At 39.3% G+C, this 22,573-nt stretch overlaps 1 protein-coding gene across 6 annotated transcripts in view; it reads left to right on the top strand.

Moving 5' to 3' along the window:
- Window positions 1-22,573, top strand: part of HTR2C (5-hydroxytryptamine receptor 2C) — a 1,278,729-nt gene that overhangs the window by 1,250,001 nt on the left and 6,155 nt on the right. The gene's annotated exons all lie outside the window — the stretch shown is intronic.

Here is a 22,573-nt window from a genome sequence, read left to right on the forward strand (position 1 = left end):
AGTGCCTTCGTCACACTCCCACATAATATGATTGGGAGAATGAGGAGGGCTAATGGGGGTACACGGATCTTCCGCTTACAGGAGAGAAGTGCTATGTCAAAAGACATCAAAATGATGTTTCATTAATTGGAGTGCAGAATATAGTTTTTGTTGAAATTATTTATTCCAGGGTGGTTGTGTATGGTTAGTCTTGCCCTAGGCTAAATAATTCAGTTAGAAAGGTACTGTTAATAACTTTGGTATTGATGAAGATAGTTTGAATTATTTTGGGATTTTAACCATTTTAGAGTAAACAATTACATATTTTATTCATATGCAACTGTTTAGATATGTTAACTCATAAAATTGAGGTTGTATTGCTTCAGATTAGAATAAACAAAAACATAATTCTAGGAACTAGTTAGATAATAATATATTTGTTTTAAGAAAAGAAAGAAAAAGCTTCCATTACTTCTGGATTATTGAACATATTTGTCCTAAAAAGTAATAAATCTATTATTACCTGATAATATATAACTGAACAAGAATTTCCTTATTTCACTTATATATTCTAAGGCTATATGAATCAGAAGTAATAAGAAATATAACTGGAATGTAACATGATCCCACACAGTGTGTGACTATCAGAATGCAGTTACATTCAGTTATAAATATAGGTTTTTTAAAGAGAACCGTCTCTTAGTATAATAAATGAAGAGATATCAGGAATTAGGATGTCAGTCCATTGAATCTTCTTGGTCCATGGATGATGTGGCATAACGGCCTCTTTTGTGAGAATGATGATTCCCATTTTGTTCTGAAATTTTCTGGGTGCTGTCTGAAGGTGAAGATGACGCCATTCTTCTGCGTGTGGGAGAGTTGCTGCTTGTTGGTTCTGTCAGATTTAATTTTAAAAGGGTTTGTTGTAGTTCATCTGCTGATCTGCTTCTGTAAATTGTACCTTGGTAGTTAAATCTGACTGAAAAGGGGAAGCCCCATTGATACATAATGTTGTGGCGTTGCAGTTCCATTAGTTGGGGTTTCATGGATCGTCTTTTAGTAATAGTAAGTTGGGATAGGTCAGCAAAAATTTGATAATTGTGTCCTTGAAAATTAAGTTCCTTTTTTTCTCTTGCAGCAATTAGTATTTGTTCTTTCGTTCTGTAATAATGAAATTTTGTGATTATATCACGTGGGGGTCCATCTTTCTTTTTGGCTGTGAGGGCTCTGTGTACTCTGTCCAGTTCTAAACGTTCAATAGGGATATCTGGCTTTAGTTCTTGTAATAGAGCAGTAATAGTAGATTGCAGGTCTGTCACAGTTTCAGGTATTCCCCTTATGCGCAAGTTTGAACGTCTGGCTCTATTTTCGTAATCTTCGAGCTTAGTTTGAAGTATTAAATTCTCTTTTTTTAATTGTTCCAATTCTGTTATATTTTCTTGGGTTGTAATTTCAATTTCATCCATTTTTATTTCTAAGGCTGCGGTGCGGTTTCCCAGCTCTCTTATTTCTTTGGTTAGGCTTTTTGTTATTTGGTCTGAGGTTTGTTTTAAAGCCTTATGAAGCATCTTTTCAAATTGTAATAATATTTCTGGGGATACTGAGGAGGCTTGTGGAGAAGTTTGTGAGAGGATTTGTTCTGTATCTGACTCAAATGGAGAGTCTTGCTGTGACATTTTCTGTCTGTGAGAGCGCCCTGATGCTGTATCTTGTGAGGTGACTGGAGCTGCTTCAGCTGCAGTGAGTGCCTGTGAGCTCTTTGTGAGGTGATTTTTATTTCTGCCACGGTTTTCTCCCAGTACCATATTTCCTGCCCAAACTTTCACAGTTTGTTCCCTGGGGCAAAAAGGTTCAAATGGATACCTTTTGAGCCTGCAGGCTCCGCTTTGTCCTTCTCTTCTCTCCTCAGCGGTGTGGAGCTCTAACAATGCATGTCTGCTCTGCTAGGCTCCGCCTCCTGCCCCCCGGGAATTTAAATTTTAACTTTACTTCTATGTTCTAGTTGATTTGAGCAGTTACTATTAACTGCTGTCCCATCCTTAGTATTTTTGCTGCAGCAAGGTATTATTTATTTATTTATTTTTGCAGCAGCAAGGCTTCTCTTAAAAAAAGTGGGGTGCTCAAAGTGCAGCATTTAATTGCTACTGACCATCTGTTTCGTCTTGTTTGCAGAATGGCAAAGCATCCCTTTTTGATTATAAGCTCTAGCAAGCAGGGCTCTCTGATCCATGCTGTATTGAATTGTATTGTAACCGTTGACTCCATCTATTTTGTAAAGTGTTGCACAAACTGATGCACTATATGAATCCTTTAAAATAATGGTAATAATATTCAGTTGAAGGAAAAAAACAAAATACAAGAACAGTATGCACCTAAACCACCCTGGGTAACACGCATTAAAACCTATGTGACTAAATTCTACTATAAAAAAAAATAATAAAGGAGAAATACACGTCTTTAAAAAGTGTAAAGTAGAAAGAATACCCTCAACATTCCAAAAATTCCAGGAAGCAATTAGGGCAGCTAAAATAGAATATAAGAAAGACGTTGCTACAGCAAGTAAAACAAATCCCCCATCCCCCCCCCCGAATTATCAATAGTAAATAGTTTATGAAAGTACAGATAGGCCCCTTAACAGATAAGCATAAAAGGCTAGTCACAGATGAGAGGGAAAATTGAATATTCTAAATAATTTTTTCTAATCAGTTTTTACAGAAAAAGACAGGTTTATAGTCTTAACAGTAAGTAGTGATGTTTCACCGATGGTACCTCAGTTGTTGACTGAAAACAATGTACAAATGAGATTAAAGAAATTTCATGTTGATCAATCACCAGGTCCAGATGGCTTACACCCATGAGTCCTTAGGGAACATAGCTTAGTTATAGCCAAGCTGCTATTTCTAATTTTCAAAGACACCTTACTGATTGGAATGATGCCAACTGATTGGTGTAGAACCAATGCGGTACTAATTTTCAAAAAAAAAGAATTGAAATGTATAGCAGGAAGTTACAAATCAGTCAGCCTAACATCAATAATAGGTAAGGTATGTGAGAGAATGGTAAGGGACAGAAATGTGTCTGTGATAAAGATGACATAAGTGACAACCAGCATGGTCTTATTAAATACTACTATTTTCAGATCAACTTATTATCATTCCATGAGAAAATAAACGAGAAATTGGATGGTGGAAGTCAAGTGGACGTAGTTCATCTAGATTTTCTAAAGCATTTGATATAGTACTTACATAAGAATTTAATCTATAAAACAAGCTCTGTTGGAGTTGATGAAATTGGATGCATATACAGTATATGAATAGGAAACTGTTTACATGAACAGATCCAGAGAATAGTGATAAATGATTTGTTCTCTGAATGATTTAAGGCCTTGTACACACGGTACGAAAATCAGAAGGGAAAAATCTTAAGACGAGCTGTCTGCAAATTTTTGGATCGTTAGTACGGTACATTTGACAGCCGATTTGACTTTTTCATCAGATAAAAGCTAGATGTTCAGGCTATAAAATTTTTATCGGATGTGAACTCAACATCTGATTTTTGGATGATCAGTACAAAAATCATCACAAAAAAGTCAAAAGTACAAACACGCATGCTCGGAATCAAGGAACGAGCCGGAAGAGTTCAGTCTTGTAAACTATCGTTCGTAATCTAGAATTAACATTTGTGACGCGGCAGCTGATGAAATGTCGAAATGCAGTGCACATTCTCATCTTCTTGAATAATGATATTTGATAATAATGAAGCTGTAGCTATGACTAAGCAACAATGATGTTGTGAAACTCCTCAGCTGTTTGTCCCGCTTCTGTTGTCACATGAACGTTGACTATTCATTACAATAAAGGCTGTTATTGGAGTGCGGCTGTCCAAAATCCATTTCTTCACTATTGCTCGTGCTACGCCTGCACCTGGCTTCCACTTGGAGGAGGGTGTTTTCTTCAGTACACCATCTGGAGCAGTTCACCCTTTTGTTCATTTATTTTTACATGCTTGTTCATAATTTTTTCTAATTACAATGTATGGCCACAAAAAAGAAAACCTTCAAGTGTGCTTACTGAAATCTAGACAATTCAGTCCTATTCAGTCCAAAATGGTATGCTTATCTTTTATGACTGATCTATATTGGTTTTACACTTATGCCCCGTACACACGGTCGGATTTTCCGATGGAAAATGTCCGATCGGAGCGAGTTGTCGGATATTCCGACCGTGTGTGGGCTCCATCGGACATTTTCCATCGGATTTTCCGACACACAAAGTTGGAGAGCAGGAGATAAAATTTTCCGACAACAAAATCCGTTGTCGGAAATTCCGATCGTGTGTACACAAATCCGACGGACAAAGTGCCAGGCATGCTCAGAATAAATAAAGAGATGAAAGCTATTGGCCACTGCCCCGTTTATAGTCCCGACGTACGTGTTTTACGTCACCGCGTTCAGAACGATCGGATTTTCCGACAACTTTGTGTGACCGTGTGTATGCAAGACAAGTTTGAGCCAACATCCATCGGAAAAAATCCTAGGATTTTGTTGTCGGAATGTCCAAACAAAGTCCGACCGTGTGTACGGGGCAATAGTATAATATTCTTTTGTAAAAAAGAAATAGCATGTGAGTTATATATTAAAGTGATAGCATTATTTCAAATCTAACACATTCAGTATTTCATTTGACAGGTAAAATAGCTCTCAGATACATATTTTATCTGTGTAATTCAGATATTTGTCTGTAGTTCAGCTTTAATCTGTTGGGGACTACAACAATTGGGATTTCAAATCTACCCATCTATCACACACATTGCTGTCATTGGTGGATTTTTTAAAAAATGTTTACATTACAGAGAAATCAGAAGGAGAAGGATAAATGTTAACTTTCCTTTTTTTCCAGAATGGCTGTAGGAGCAGAGCCAGGAAGCTCCAGCAAAAATATCAATTTTTACTGGAATGATCCTTAAAGTGATTGTAAAGGCACAATGTTTTCTACCTTCATGCATTCTATACCGGAAGGTAAGAAAACTTCTGTGTGCAGCAGCCCCCCAGCCTCCCTAATATTTACCTGAGCTTCCTCTCCATCCAGTAATGTCCACAAGAGCCTTGCCCCCCCTGGAGACTCGCACTCCTGATTGTCTTTTGGCAGCACCGGGAGCCATTGGCTCACGCTACTGTCAATCAGCCAGTGAGCCAATCAGGAGATGGAGGGGGCAGGGCCGTGTTGTGCCTCCATCTGTGAATGGATACACAGAGTCATAGCTCGGGAGTGCACCTGCTTGTGTGCCCCCCTTGCAAGCTGCTCGCTGTGGGGCATCCAGTGGGAGGGAGGAGCCAGAAGTACTAGCAGGGAACCTGTAAAGAGGAGGGGCTGGGCTACTCTGTGCAAAACCACTGCACAGAGCAGGTAAGTATAACATGTTTGCTTAAAAAAAAAAAACAAGACTTTACTATTACTTTAAGGGAGTATTTAATTTCTTCTGATTAGGGCCCTTGGTAACAAGGTGACTACCACTACAGTGCTTAAATTTGATATAAGCCTGCACATTCTAGTGTCATGATGTCTCAATCAAAATGTGGCAAATAGGCTGATCACTTGGCAAGAGAATTTTCACTTTTTAAAAGAATTTCCCTTTAGCTCATTGAATGAGGTGGTGCTCTACTGAGTTTCATCATCCAATCACGTACAAGCAAAAATACAATTTCCTTGTTTGGGTGTTCTTCGCAAAGGGATTTTTCACAGCATTCTCTAAGTTAAAGTGATTTTAAAGGCAAAGTGTGTTTTACCCTAATGCATTCTCTGCATTAAGATTAAAAACATCCTACCGTTTGCCTCCTCCCCTCCAAGCATGACTCCATAGACACGCACAGCTTGGGAGCGAGCATGCATTTTGTGCCCCCATAGCAAGCAATTTGCTATGGGGGCACTTGGAGGAGAGAAGATGCCAGAAGCGCTGGCGGGGGACCTAAAAAGAGGAGGTTCGGGGCTACTCTGTGCAAAAACATTGCACAGAGCAGGTAAGTATAACCTATTTGTTATTTTTATTTATTTATTTTTTTAACTTTACAAACACTTTAGATAAATTCTGTTGCAAAATGAAGAGCCTATTTGCCTTTAGCGAATCAACCCCTTTTAGTCCTCCTCTCCATTCCAAACCCTGTTCCTAATGGCTTAGAACGCACAAAGCTAAAAAGTTTCTTGATACTTTTTAAATCTTTTGTGAAGCATTCCAAGTCTAAATGCCAAGATCCAGTTTAGCAGCTTTTTCATGTATACGGTATATGTAACATGTGAAAAGAAGTAAGGATTTAATTTGGTAAACTGTTTTAATAAAATAATTATTTTAAGACTATAAAGCAGACACAAAGCAAATCTCAAGTATCTCTTGAGTAAGTGCTAATTGTAACAGCCTTTCCCATAGATGATCAATTTCACATTGAACCAGAACACTAGGGATCCAATTGTTTTCAACCTAATGATTTGTCTAAAGTGTTTTATTTGTTGTGTTCACTGGCTTCAAGCTTTCTATTTCAGACCTAGTGTTTAATATTGGATTTTGTAAAAAATACTTAGAATTTAGTTAATTCATCATAAGAGAAATACAAGTGCTGCCATTGCTGATTTTCTTTTGAAAATACTGGCTGCCTGGCTAATACGTTGAGCCCTTTTTCTTCTGAATCACTAAACCAGGAAAATGTTTATAGGTAAGGAAAACCAGAGAAAAGGCAGTTATACCTGATCCAGGTCAGTGACTGAAAGCATTGAAGATATAGAGTCAGTAGGAAACTCAATATGCTATCATTTTCAGAAGGTCTATCATGATCTGCAGGTAATATCTTATCTTGAAATGTCACAGGACATGGAAGTAAACCCTAGAATTGGTATGATCACTTTCCCTGGGGGCAGAGTCTAAGAGATAGCTGGTGATCTGCCAGGAATCCTCTCATGGGAGTTTGGAATAGCTTTAGACTACATCATAACCACCCAATAGGTACTTGTGAATGCAGAGCCAGGTAGGTGTCTAGAGAACTGAAGAGGTGGATGCATAAGGCAGGTACCAAGGTGTGCTGAATGCAAGATTTTACTAATAGTGGGCAGCCTGGAAGCTGGTAGTAGGATTGATAGCAGAACCATAAGTGGCTGATTATAGTGGATTGTAGCAAAACTGAGTTTAGCAAACTGTAGAAAAACTGTAGCATACTATGGCTGGACTAGCTTTAGCAGATTGTGGCAGGGCTGTAGCAGACTGTAGTGGGACTGTAGCAAACTGTAGATGGCCTGTCACAGAGCTAACTGTAGTAGACTGTAGCAGGATTTGACTGTAACAGACAGGCAGGGCAGACTGGAGCAAGAAATGATTATGGCGGACAGTGGCAGGGCTTACTAACTGGCAACTAGTCCTTGGGTGCACAGAGACCAGGGGAACACTAACAAAATGCTTGATTGGTGATAGAGTGTCCTGCTATAGCTTAAGTACATTTTCTGGCACAATGACACATCATATAAGGCGGCCAGGACACCATAGGCAGTACCTGGAAATGTTCACAACCACAGAAAACATACAAGGTACTGACACTGATGAGGGGAAATGTGACAAGGTCACTAAATCCACCTTTCATCTGTCATTCATTGCAAGTTTACTTGGCTTCCATAGATTCAATAGGCAATAATGCTGCCCCCCCCCCGCCTATTTTTCTTTTTCAGGAGGAAATTTTGATTTTGATTGGGACTAACACGCTGCAATTACACATCAAGCATTTGGTTGCAGCATGGTCTCATTCACTTGAATGGGAGAGTTTCATATATGGTGCCACCTGTCAACTTGACAAACCATGTTAAATTTGCTGTGGCTGCAACACAAAGCATTGTGGATGTGGCATGTGTATAATCTCCTCTGGCTGTATGTTAGGTTTTAGGTGTGGTAAAACCACAGCTAAACCATCTGTTTTTACTGCCTGGCCAACCATGTGAAAGGGGCATAAAGGAGTAATTTTATGCTAATGTACTGATGTATTTATTTAAAACATAAATCCATGCTTGTATTTCCTTGTCAAAAGAAGTTTATTGAGTATACAATATTATAAAGATACATAAAGTAAGTTTACAAGGATCTATAAAGTAAGCTCATTGTTTTACAGTAGGGTTTATATAGGTAAATATCATGAAATTTCAAATATTAAACATTGGGTTCACGTAAACCTAAATTAAAGATATATATCATTTCCTTAGTTACTTTTGTAGGTATTTAAATGATTTATACCTACTATACATATTGTTTACAGGTAGAGTGTATATAGGTCAAATAAATTCTGATAATGAGCTTTAATCGTAAGGTGGAGAAAAGAAAAGAGAAAGAAGAAAAAGGGTAGAAAGGCAGAGGTATGGTCCACAAGGTTGTTCCGCTCATCAGTTTATTATTCTTTTTAGTTCTCTTTGAAGCCTTAGGATGGGTGTCTCTGTAAGTCATTTAATCTGCTACCATGGCAACAGGACAGAGTCATTGAAGTTTGACAGGAACTGTTGTTTTATCCAAGGATGCCAAAGTTTTTCAAATTTTGGAATTTGATTTTGATCGATGGCTACCATCTTAGCATGGGACATTGTATTATTCATTCTGTGAATTGTTTCTGCTAGTACCAATGTAGGAGATTTCCATGCCTTGGCCACTGTTTGTTTTGCAGCCGTTGTTAGTTGGATCATAAGTTTGAATTGAGAGAGTGTTAACCATTCCGGTTTTAGATTAAGTAAAGTTATATAAGGATCTGGTTGTATTATTTTTTAAAATATTTTAGATGCAATCACGAAGACTTCCTTCCAGAAGGTTTGGATTACTGGGCACGTCCACCCTATGTGTAAATGTGTGCCTATTTCTGGGCATCCTCGAAAACAAAGAGCTGAGGTATTAGGTGAATATTTTGCCACTCTAGCAGGTACAAGGTACCAGCGAGTTAGGACTTTATAATTTGTCTCCAGTGCTAAGATGTTGGGTGAAGATGACTTAGATGTGAGCCATATGTTAGACCAGTCCGTGTCTTCTAAAGTTTGTCCCAGGTCCTCCTCCCACCTCTGAACGTAAGGGGGTCTATTAAGATTTGCTACTCCATATAATTGATTATAAAGTGATGAAATTGTACCTTTAGCAAATGGATCTTTTGTACAGATTGATTCAAAAATGGATAATTGGGATAATGGTGTATCCCCCTTTAGGAATGGTGTATAGAAATTTTTGATTTGGAGATATCTAAATATCTCAGAGTTTGGTAGATCATATTTTTCTCTAAGCGATGGGAATGAAAGGAATGATTTAGATGTTATGAAGTCATTTAGTGTCTGAATGCCTGATGTTGTCCAAGCTTTAAAAGAATTTGGGTAGATCCATGCCGGATAAAAGGCCGGATTTCTGATAAAAGAAAGGAGAGGATTGTGTGGAGATTGTAACTGATATTTGGTTTTTAGTTTATCCCAGAGAGATAAGAAGTGTTTAGTTATGGGATTATGAATTTTAAAGCGGTCTTTAGGATCAAGCCATAATAAGTTTGATATTAATAGAGGGTCATTTTCTGAAGCCTCTATAAATACCCATAATGGGATTTCCTGTTTTGCATGGTATTTGGACACACTGGCCAAATGTGCTGCTCTGTAGTAGTTAGTAAAATTAGGGTATCCCAGGCCTCCTTTATTTTTGAGAAGATGTAGTGTGTGTATAGGTATACATGGTTTAGAAGAGCCCCATATAAACGAAGTTGCTCTTTTTTGTACTATTCTCAAAAAATAGGAAGGAATTGGAATAGGGAGGACTCTGAATAGATAAAGCAATTTGGGTAGAATAGTCATTTTGATTGCATTAATCTTCCCTATCCAGGATAAAGGAAGTTGCGACCATTGTTTTATTAGATTTGTGATCTGTCTTAATACAGGAGGATAATTGGTTGAGAATAAGTCAGAATGAGATGCTGTTAAATGAACTCCAAGATATGGGATTGATTTTTCTGCCCATGTGAATGGGAGTGCAGCCCTAGCCGGGATCAACTCTATGTTTGTGAGTGAAATATTAAGCACTAGGCATTTCTTGGGATTAATCATAAGGCCGGATAGGGCTGCAAATCCATCAAGAGCTGGTATTAAGTTAGGACCAGAGACCTGTGGTGATGATAGAAAAAGTAATATATCGTCTGCAAATATACATAATTTGTGTGTGATACCTCCTACTTCAATGCCAGTTATAGTTTGGTTTGTTCTGATGTATTGGGCCATGGGTTCGAGTATAAGGGCAAATAATAAGGGAGATAATGGGCAACCCTGTCGGGTACCTCTTTCGATATTAAAGGCATCAGATTTGTATCAAGCATATTTTATATAGGCTTTGGGTTTATTATATAATGCTTTGATCCATGTTAAAAAGTGGGGTCCAAAACCCCATTTTTGTAATGAATATTGCATATATTGCCAGGATACTGTGTCAAATGCCCTCTTAATATCGAGAGATAGAAAACATAAAGGGATTTTCCGTTTTTTAGCAATATGTGCCAATAACACTGCCCTGCGTATATTATCGCCTGCCTGTCTATTTGGCATGAAGCCTACTTGATCTCTATGTATTAATTTTCCTATAATGCTATTGAGGCGTTTTGCTATTATTTTTGCTAATAATTTAATATCAAGGTTTAACAGAGAGATAGGCCGATAATTCACACAGGAAGTATCATCAGAAAGGGGTTTTGGGATCATACAAACAATTGCCATTAGTGTTTCTTGCCGAAAAGAATGTCCATCTAGAAGTTTGTTAAAAGTTTCAGTGAGAATGGGAGAGAGTATTTCTGAGAATGTTTTATAGTATAAAGCCGAGTAGCCGTCTGGGCCTGGTCTTTTGTTAAGTTTTAGGTCTTTTATGGCGTTAGCAACTTCATCTATAGTTATAGGCTCATCCAAACTGCTTTTTTGATTCTGAGATAACTCAGGTAAGGTTATTTTTGAGAAGAAGGATTCAGCCTCTGTAGGATTAAATTCATTGTTTGTCTTGTATAAAGTTGAGAGATGTGAGTGAAATGTATGGACTATTTTAACTGGATTACAAGTATAAACATTTTTTGATAATTTCAAACGTATTGGTTTGAAAGATTTGTTAGTTGAATTTAATGCCCGAGCCAAATATGTACCTGGTTTGTTTGTATTCATGTAGAAATTGTGTTTGGAGCGTTTGAGGGATTTATCAACTAACTCAGTGAGAAATAGATCGTATTCCAATCTAGATTTTTCCAGATGAGATTTTGTACTCTGAGATGGATTATCTTGGGATGATATGTAGGCTGCATTAAAATTGAGTTCTAGTTTTTTTGCTAGATTTTTGCGTTCCCGTTTAAATAGTGCCATTTGTCTTTGTATTGTACCACGCAAGACAGGCTTATGAGCTTCCCACAGTGTTATTGGGGAGATGTCTGTTGTATTATTAATTGATATGTATTCCTTTAAAGCTTGTTCAATGGCCATCTGATGTAGTGGGTGTTTGAGCATTATGTCCGGTAAGTACCACGTTGGGTCATGCGCTTTTGGTATGGCTGAGGCTATAGTAGTGTATACTGCATTATGGTCAGACCACGGAATCGGAATTATATCTGATGCAATAATTTCTGGTATCATTCCTATTGTTAGAAAAATATGATCTATTCTGGTGAAGGTTTGATGAGGGTGTGAGAAATAAGTGAATTTCTTTTTCATTGGGTTACTTTCTCTCCATAAATCTACCAGATTGTATTTGGAAAGAAGTTGAGAAAAAGGTAATCTAGAGGTTATTTTGGATGGTGTAAAAGGTGATTTATCTAGAAATGGGAGGAGGACCTGGTTCGAATCCCCACACATTATCACTGTTCCTATTTTGTGTGTATTAATCACTTGTAATATATGTGAGAGGAATGGTGTAGGTTGTTTGTTAGGAGCGTAGTAGGAAATCACCGTGATTGCTGTATCCATTATATAACCCATGAGTATCAGGTATCTACCTTCTGGGTCTTTAATTTCTGATGATAAGGTGAATGGTGTGGATCGGTGAAATGCAATTAGAGTTCCCCTTTGCTTGGTACAGGCAGAAGCCATGTAAATTTGTTGATAAAAAGGAGAAATATATTTTGGAGTAGAATCTTTGGTGAAGTGTGTTTCTTGGAGGCATACTATGTGAGCCTTCTTGTTATGGAAAGTACGGAAGGCTTTGGTCCTTTTTTGAGGGACATTTATTCCCTGAACATTCAGGGAGAGTATATTCAGTGGTGCCATGGCAACAGATCAAATAGTTTTGACTTACTTTTTGTTATGCAGAGCTGACTGCGCAGATCAACCTGTGTGGACTGAAGAGATGAAAAGATAGAAAAGAAACCAGTGAATTCTGGAGTAAAGAGTAAACAAAAAACATATGAGATTAGATGATACATTGTATAAATTATTTTTTGCAAGTAATCACAATTTACCCGTGAAAGAGAATAAATATCTCTCTCAGGGGAATAAGTGCCTTCGTCACACTCCCACATAATATGGTTGGGAGAATGAGGAGGGCTAATGGGGGTACACGGATCTTCCGCTTACAGGAGAGAAGTGCTATGTCAAAAGACATCAAAATGATGTTTCATTAATTGGAGTGCAGAATATAGTTTTTGTTGAAATTATTTATTCCAGGGTGGTTGTATATGGTTAGTCTTGCCCTAGGCTAAATAATTCAGTTAGAAAGGTACTGTTAATAACTTTGGTATTGATGAAGATAGTTTGAATTATTTTGGGATTATAACCCTTTTAGAGTAAACAATTACATATTTTATTCATATGTAACTGTTTAGATATGTTAACTCATAAAATTGAGGTTGTATTGCTTCAGATTAGAATAAACAAAAACATAATTCTAGGAACTAGTTAGGTAATAATATATTTGTTTTAAGAAAAGAAAGAAAAAGCTTCCATTACTTCTGGATTATTTAACATATTTGTCCTAAAAAGTAATAAATCTATTGTTATTACCTGATAATATATAACTGAACAAGAATTTCCTTATTTCACTTATATATTCTAAGGCTATATGAATCAGAAGTAATAAGAAATATAACTGGAATGTAACATGATCCCACACAGTGTGTGACTATCAGAATGCAGTTACATTCAGTTATAAATACAGGTTTTTTATAGAGAACCATCTCTTAGTATAATAAATGAAGAGATATCAGGAATTAGGATGTCAGTCCATTGAATCTTCTTGGTCCATGGATGATGTGGCATAACGGCCTCTTTTGTGAGAATGATGATTCCCATTTTGTTCTGGAATTTTCTGGGTGCTGCCTGAAGGTGAAGATGATGCCATTCTTCTGTGTGTGGGAGTGTTGCTGCTTGTGGGTTCTGTCAGATTTAATTTTAAAAGGGTTTGTTGTAGTTCATCTGCTGATCTGCTTCTGTAAATTGTACCTTGGTAGTTAAATCTGACTGAAAAGGGGAAGCCCCATTGATACATAATGTTGTGGCGTTGCAGTTCCATTAGTTGGGGTTTCATGGATCGTCTTTTAGTAATAGTAAGTTGGGATAGGTCAGCAAAAATTTGATAATTGTGTCCTTGAAAATTAAGTTCCTTTTTTTCTCTTGCAGCAATTAGTATTTGTTCTTTCGTTCTGTAATAATGAAATTTTGTGATTATATCACGTGGGGGTCCATCTTTCTTTTTGGCTGTGAGGGCTCTGTGTACTCTGTCCAGTTCTAAACGTTCAATAGGGATATCTGGCTTTAGTTCTTGTAATAGAGCAGTAATAGTAGATTGCAGGTCTGTCACAGTTTCAGGTATTCCCCTTATGCGCAAGTTTGAACGTCTGGCTCTATTTTCGTAATCTTCAAGCTTAGTTTGAAGTATTAAATTCTCTTTTTTCAATTGTTCCAATTCTGTTATATTTTCTTGGGTTGTAATTTCAATTCCATCCATTTTTATTTCTAAGGCTGCGGTGCGGTTTCCCAGCTCTCTTATTTCTTTGGTTAGGCTTTTTGTTATTTGGCCTGAGGTTTGTTTTAAAGCCTTATGAAGCATCTTTTCAAATTGTAATAATATTACTGGGGATGCTGAGGAGGCTTGTGGAGAAGTTTGTGAGAGGATTTGTTCTGTATCTGACTCAAATGGAGAGTCTTGCTGTGACATTTTCTGTCTGTGAGAGCGCCCTGATGCTGTATCTTGTGAGGTGACTGGAGCTGCTTCAGCTGCAGTGAGTGCCTGTGAGCTCTTTGTGAGGTGATTTTTATTTCTGCCACGGTTTCCTCCCAGTACCATATTTCCTGCCCAAACTTTCACAGTTTGTTCCTTGGGGCAAAAAGGTTCAAATGGATACCTTTTGAGCCTGCAGGCTCCGCTTTGTCCTTCTCTTCTCTCCTCAGCGGTGCGGAGCTCTAACAATGCATGTCTGCTCCACTAGGCTCCGCCTCCTGCTTCCTCCATGCTTGTATTTCAATAGCTCAGCTTTGTCCCCTGCCATTCCATTGAGACAGCCTTATTTCCCAGTAAGTGTACCGTTTTTCCCCTGCTGGTGCAATTTGGATCATGTTTTACTGTTTTTGAATTTGCCTTCCTCTGGATCAACTGTGGGTATAGGATTGTGTATATAGGATTGTAAAATGTTTTTTCTTTATTGGTTGAACTAGATGGACTTGTGTCAGACTAACTATGTCATTTATCCTTTAAATGACTCCTCCATCATCTCCCAAGATCTCACAGTCCTGGATCCACAATCCTGGAAGAGCCATACTGTGTGGACCAGAGGAAACCATAAAACCTCAGCTGGAAACTATCCTATTTGGTCCTGAAGTCTTTTGAGCATGCATCCCTTTCATTCCCCAAAGAGATCCCATCCCATCATATGACCCAGTGATGTAAACAATAACCGATCTGCCCAAACAGTGAACAGAAAAGTATAAGACATGGGAGTTGGGCAAAGTCACATTTGAGTAAGAAAATAAATCTAAATCAAAATTATATTGTGACTGAATGATGAAGCCTTCTAGTTAAATTCTCTAAAAAGCATTCAATATCATTTAACTCATTTGCTAGGAGTGGTGCTGAAATCATTGGTCTGAAATACAATTTTTTTGGCTGAATATTTGTCAGGTTATAGACATTAAGCTTAACATTCAAAATGGAAAATCAATGAAGTTACATAGTGTTTTTCAACTGCCCAAACGTATTACCTAACTCTTGGATGTGTCCCTCGCCCTGTGGGTAAATGTCATGATGGAATAAATGCGCATTTTTTTTTCTTGAGTCCTATTCAATTTTCTCTTTTCATCCTGTATGTTAGTATTTATCTAATATATATTACTCTGGATTAGTCTGCCTTTTCAATGTTTTGTTATTTTAATTACTTCACAATTATGTTGTGAAGTAATTAAACCAAGTAGACAGAGTACAATGCTAAACAATAAAATTGTTATTTATTGAACTAGAAATTAACCATGCATATAATAATTAGTGTTAAATGGAAAAAAATAATAATTTGCTATAAGCAAATGTATCTCATATAATTATACATGTGGTCTTTGTATGAATGAATGCCTCCAACCTTTTTCACATACAAATATCATGCAACTTGATGGCTATGTTTTAATAGAACCCCTATTTACAGATAATATCCCCTATATTTCACATTGTACATCATACAATTTTGCTAATCTGGATTAAAAAGGTAATATTTAATTACTTTGCTAACAAACGTCAACAACATATCAACAATTTTAACCTTAGACTCTTTAACGTTTAGCTTAAGCCAGTTTAGTTTTGATTAGAATAGGAAAGAATTATAAACTCTGTCAGATTTTTAATGATGTCTTTGTTTTTACAAAAAAGGTTAGCTGCCACTATCTTTTACACCCTGTCAGTATATTCAGGTGCCAGACCAACTCATGTGACTACAATTCATTTTGAATTGAAATTCCGCCAAATTTGTTATTATTTAGAAATTTGGATGTAATTTGAATAGAATAGAAAAGAATAGATGAGAATAGAATAGAAAATAATATAATAGAAAGTAAAATAATATATAAGAAAAGAAAATAATTGAATAGAATAGACAATAGAGGGGGGTGGCCTGACCTGGCATGAGGAAGGACACTTGAGTCTGAAGCTCCCGCTACCACAAGCTGCATTTTCCGCCTAACAGAGGTACATTCACCCCAAAATCCATCCTTCTGATGGGGACAGCTTCGCAGAACTCATCCGCCTCACGATCCCGCTCCCCCGTGAAATTTCAGGGGGTTCGGGCCACAACATCCCTGATATGTTCCGCTCAAGCAGAGGGAACATGGCGTCTTCCCGCCACAGCCTTACACAGGAATCGGCTCCCTCACTGACAGGAACGCCACCCGCAAACCCACCGATAAATCCCTCAGACAGGGAGGGAGCTGAGGGTCCCCCACACCCTCATTTGAACATCCACGATCTGCGAACGATCGCGGCAGACATAAAAGACACCCTATCCGCTGCCATTGCAGACCTCAGGCTGGACATTCATGCGCTTACTGACAGGGTGCATAAAGTTGAAACTGTGACAGAATGACATGACACTCTGCTTAAGCAGACCACAAGCCACATTGATTCCCACGCCCTCCAAATGAGGGATATGTAAAGGCATATAGAAGACCTTGACAATAGGGGCAGATGCCATAATTTGAGGGTCAGGGGTGTGCCTGAAACGATCGAGGGGGACCAAATATCTCCCACTGTCACAGGTCTCTTCAACAACCTATTAAACAGGCCACCCCAGACCCCCATTAACATGGAGCGGATCCACAGAGCCTTGAGACCCAAAGGCAGAGCTGATGAGCCCCCGAGGGACATTATTTGCTGTATAGTAGACTTCAAAATTAAGGAAGAAATCCTTAGACAGGCAAGAGGCCGGTCCCAGATAGTACACGCGGGGAAGACGATCCAAATATACCAGGACCTCTCAGGCATCACACTACAACATCGCAGAGACCTGAGACCTTTGCTGGATGCCCTCCGCACTAAAGGGATACCATACTAATGGAAATTTCCTTTTTGCCTCTCGGCCACCTCCCAAGGCCGCGCAGCACTCGGAAGATTTACCCCACTTCTGTGACCTACTGAACATGCCGCTGGTAGAGATACCTAATTGGTATGCGGGCTTCCACCGCTTCCCTGTGAGAAAGGAACCACCTGAAGAACCTATGGAGGCACAAGACACCAGATACCGGAGGAGAAGATCCCCTTCAGCCTCTTCTCATCGCACTACCCCCTGTGGCACAGGACAGGATTTCAGCCCCACTACCTCTCCCAGCTCATGGAGTGCTCAGAGGGACCGTTAATCCCTTCCACAGGTACTCTGTGACCCACAGTTAAAGTTTAGCCACGTTCGACTTCTTTGTGTTTGTGTTGACTGCTGTTTACATTGACTGTGTTCTGTTGCCACCATGACCATGAATCTCTGACAAAGGTACCCCTTCATGAGATTGTCTCCACTCCAACTTAACTCCTCCCCACGCTATGGCAGCTCCTATACGCCGGCGCACCCCATGGTGATCGCGCAATCAACGCGGGAACTACAACCCCCACAACTCCCCACGGCCTGCCTCCCGCCACATACAGGATACCACGTGTTCCATTTTATTACTCACTTCTGACCCTTCTATCTCAAGGAATCTGCAGAAGGAACTACCCGCATTTCTATCCCTGCTATGCCTACGGACTAGACGGAAGTCACCTTCCTACAAGGTACAACGGAGATAACACCACTTCTACAGGCAATATGACCCACTAATCCTACACCCCCAGGGTTCAAGGAGGACTTAGTTGGCATTGAAGGTAACTGTAACACATTGAGATACCTAAGATTTTCAATGTCAAGTAATAACAACAACTCAAATCCACGGCCCTAGGAGAGGCTTGACTACATTGGCACCCTGGTGGGCCCCCCTCCATGTGACTACGATACTACACTATCGCGTCTCAGGTATCTCTTGGTACTATGCATGGAACTCTATACCTCACCGATGACAAGCACCGAGACACTCCTGGACTCCCTTGTGCACCCTTGCATTTCCTCCCTATTTTGGAGTACACTCCCTCATGACCAGACTACCATGTAGACATGACTTGACTCCAATGGCTCTTCATCCTGCCTTTCTTAGACTGCATCTTTATCTCAAACTCTACGAGACCATAATCTACCCATCTATAGACCCCACTCCACCTGCTATTTTGACTTTAGTAGTCCACTGGCTGGTACCTACCACAGGGAGGTGGCAACTCCAATAGCTGCTCGCCTACTCAGGAAGCAGGGGTGACACGCAGACAGGTATTAGACGTGTATCCTCAAATTGCATCACCACACTCTCCTCCCATGTCCTTCTGTCGTTACACTCCACTAATGTTTGATTGATACCGCATGTTACGCACTCCCTCATGGAAGTGTGTAAATTCATCACTGGCTATCCGCTAATTCCACTCAGGGCTTTTTCCTGTCATTGGATGCAGAGAAGGCATTCAACAGGGTGGCATGGGATTATATGGAGGCAACACTACAAGCGCTGGGTTTTCCCCATTGCCTAGTTCAGATGATCCTGATTCTTTACTCATCCCCTACTGCCAGAATCAGGGTTAACCGCCACGGATGCCCCCTATCCCCCTTAATTTTCATACTCACCATGGAACCCCTCCTCCGCAAGCTTAGAGATAATCCAGATATCAAAGGTGTCGAGATCAAAAATAAACAATACAAAATAGCGGCCTACGCGGACGATATCCTACTTTTTCTAACGGACACTGTAACCACCATCCCTAACCTACTCAAAGACTTCTCGCTGTTTAAAAAACTCTCTAATCTACAAATAAACTTTTCAAAATCAAAAGCCCTTAACATCACCCTCTTGTCTACACTTGTAACACACTGCAAAAGTAATTTTCCATTTTGCTGGGAACCCAGTACTATCTCCTACCTTGGTATCAAAATCCGTACCAGACTGACTGACCTATATGCACAGAACTTCCAACCTGTACTCCAAGCCATCCAAGGTGACCTTCACAAGTGGCAAACCGGACCTTTCTCGTGGTTTGGCAGAACAGCTATCTTAAAAATGAATGCGTTACCCAGGCTTCTCTACCTCTTTCAAGCTATCCCCACTACACTCCCCCCCTTCCTTCTTTTCGTCCTACAAACGAATGTGCAGAAACCTCGTTTGGTCCTCCAAAACACCCAGAATATGTTGGGAAAGACTGACACTACCCAAACTACGAGGGGGTCTAGGCCTTCCTGACCTCCAAAAATACCACTGGGCATGTCTGCTGACTAGAATAGTTGACTGGCACGTCCATGAACAAAGTAAAGACTGGGTCCAACTTGAAAAATCTTTCACCCAGACTCCACTACACCACTTTCCATGGATCAATCGCATTCATGTCCCTGAAGATCTTACCTCACATCCCCTCATTAATGCTACCCTGGTACAATTCGGGGCTGCCTGCAAAAAATTGAACTTACAACCTACACCCGGACCCATGACTCCCCTGGACAATAACCCAGAATTTCCACCAGGCCTGTCCCTACTAATCCCGACTAAGACACCTCCCAAAATTCAAGTAAGTGCTCAGCAATTCTTCAAAAACAACAAACTTTTGTCACACCAAGAAATGTCCTCTAAATTCCCAGAATACAACATTCCCTTCTTTACATTTTTACAACTCCGGCATTTTTTCCAAGATGCAAAACATACCACTAAGTGGAATAAAGAGTTCGCGCCTTTTGAACTCCTATGTACCAGCGTTGAACTCCATAGACACCTAATCTCGACTATCTATGCACTCCTTTTCTCGACCCACAATATCAATAAAGACAAAATTGTCAAACAATGGGAAACAGACCTCAACATAAACCTAACCAATGAAGAGTGGGAGTGCATATATAGCCACATTCACAAGGGATCAATCAATGTCTCTACCCAAGAAAACAGGTATAAGCTTCTATCTAGATGGTACAGAACACTTGACAAGATACATAAATTTCATCCCAGTCTTTCTCCACTATGTTGGAGACGTAACACAGAGCAAGGCACATTATACCACATCTGGTGGGACTGTTTACTCATCAAACCATTTTGAGCGGAAATTTATGAACTAATCACGTGAATCACCACATACACCCCAGACCTCACGTCCGTACAATTCCTACTGCACCACACTTCCATCCCTCTATCATCCTATAAAAAATCTCTTGTTCTACACCTCATAAATGCGGCAACTCAATGTATCCCACTCCACTGGAGAATCTCTTCTCTTCCCTCCATCACAGAATGGCTCAAGCGAGTAGATAGAACAGCGGAGACGGAAAATCTCACACACCAGGCTAAAGACAACCCGACAAAATTCAGGGAAACCTGGGCATGCTGGACACACTTTCGAGAATCCACACAGGATAACAATCCTCAAACTAACTCACCTTCCACAAGCTAGTGCAATCTCTCTATGTACTGTATAAACCCTCTGTACACCACCGCCATCCCCCCCAACTCTACCTCCCAATTAACCACTTCGTTAAACGATTATTTTGCTTACTTATGTACACTCCTATCTATCTGACATCTTAAGATAGGAGAACCCCCCAGTAGGATTCTTAGAGACTAACTCAATCTGGTACAACCTACATTTCTGAGCCTAGGATCCAAATACCAGATGAATGGGCTCACACATACAAAAGGTGCACCGACCCTGCTCCAACTACATTAAAGCACACATACAAACCCCTCCCTCGGTCCCAGTTAGATCCCTATAGGGGTGATTGGGACTGGGGGTAGCTGTTGTCAGTGCACGCTTCCCCGTTGGGCAGGGCCCAACACAGACGAACACCACTAACCCCTTGTACAAACATACATGTAGAACCTCATATCCACCTACCTATGGTTCACTTTACCCACATAGGGAAGTAGACTAAACTGACCATGACAGATCACTTCCAATGCATGTCTTATACTGCTGATAATACGTTGAATATTTGTGCTCCAATTATTGCTGTTTTAAAGATTTGTCTACCTTAGATGTATGTTAAAATGTCTCCGCAATGTATACTGAGGTTTTGATTACTGTAACTTTGTAAAGGGTTAATAAAATCTTTCAAAAAAAAAAAAAAAAAAAGAATAGACAATAGAAAAGAATAGAATAGAAAGAATATAACAATATAACCGTTTTCTGAAATTCGAATTTCGAATAGAATAATTTTGAATTTGAATAGAAGTGAATATAATATAATATAAAAGAAAAGAATAGAATAGATAATAAAAGGATAGAAAAAAACAATAGAATAGAATGGAATAGAAAGAATATAACCATCTTCCAAAATTTGAATCTCAAACAGAATAAATTTGATTTTGAATGGATATTCGATTTGAATTTGATTCAAATTTGAATGCAATTCGAATTGAATTTGAATCAACAATTCCAAAAATGAATTAAACAAATTTAACTAAATTAATTTATGTAAATAATGTATTGAAACAAAACATTTTTTTTTCGTTCTTCACATATATACATGTGACTGCATGCAATGTATAATCCAAAGGTCTGGACATCTCACAGTAAGAGGCCGCATCAACTAATGAATGTGTGCAAAATGATGGTATCTCATATTTGTAGCCCCATAAATTTTAAATAAAACACACATGTAATAAAACTAACAACAACAAAAAAATACAAATAAATAAATAAATAAAACAAAGCAGCAGATCCTCATAACCCAGTAGGTGCAGTATTGTCAAATACAATAGAACTCAGGGAGTAGTGAAGATTGCTCCACATCCTTCCAACCAAAATAGTTTTTAAGTGAGGTGGAGCAGTCACCATACACATACCAGATAATCCATTCAACTCCCTGGGAAAATCTAAGGACAGACACAAAAAATTCTATATAAGAGGCACCTAAATTACAGGGTTTTAGGTCACTCACTAAACCACTATTTTACATTAAGAATTTAAAGCTGGCTTTCTACTCCCTCAATTATATTTTGCAAGAAAGCTTGCTAGCTTCTTCAGCAGGGCCCCTGATGGTAGGGATGGACTTCCAGCCGTGTCATGGCCCCCAGCTACGCTCAGCTGACAATGTGGAGACTACTCGCATGTGCAGGGTACATATGGCAGGAGATCAAAGAGAATCCAGGAAATGAGCCGAAGTCAGGGCAAGGGGCAGGCAAGCAAAAATAGTAGATGAAGCCAGGGTTGGTACATGAGCAGTCAGGCACAGCATGCAAATGATACAAGGCAAACCAGGCACAGAGAAACCAAGGCTACACTAAACATGTCTATATAGGGAAGCAGACTGGGAGGTGGGCAAGGAAGTAATAGAAGGGAAAGGGATGTAAATCCACAGTAGAGCAGGCAATGCCCATAGGTGAACACAAAAGCCACCAGCACATTAATGGAATTACAGATCTAGCAAAACAACTACAAGAAGGAGGCAAGAATTTCACAAACAGAAAGCTGCAGGGTAGACTGTGACAATCACTGTTCCAACAAGAAAAACAAAACAATCCCACCAAACATATCAAATCAAGCGGCAGGTGATGCACCGGGCAGACCAATAAACCAAAGACTG

Source organism: Aquarana catesbeiana, linkage group LG09, assembly GCF_042186555.1.
Source record: "Aquarana catesbeiana isolate 2022-GZ linkage group LG09, ASM4218655v1, whole genome shotgun sequence".
In the NCBI taxonomy this organism is placed as follows: Eukaryota; Metazoa; Chordata; class Amphibia; order Anura; family Ranidae; genus Aquarana; species Aquarana catesbeiana.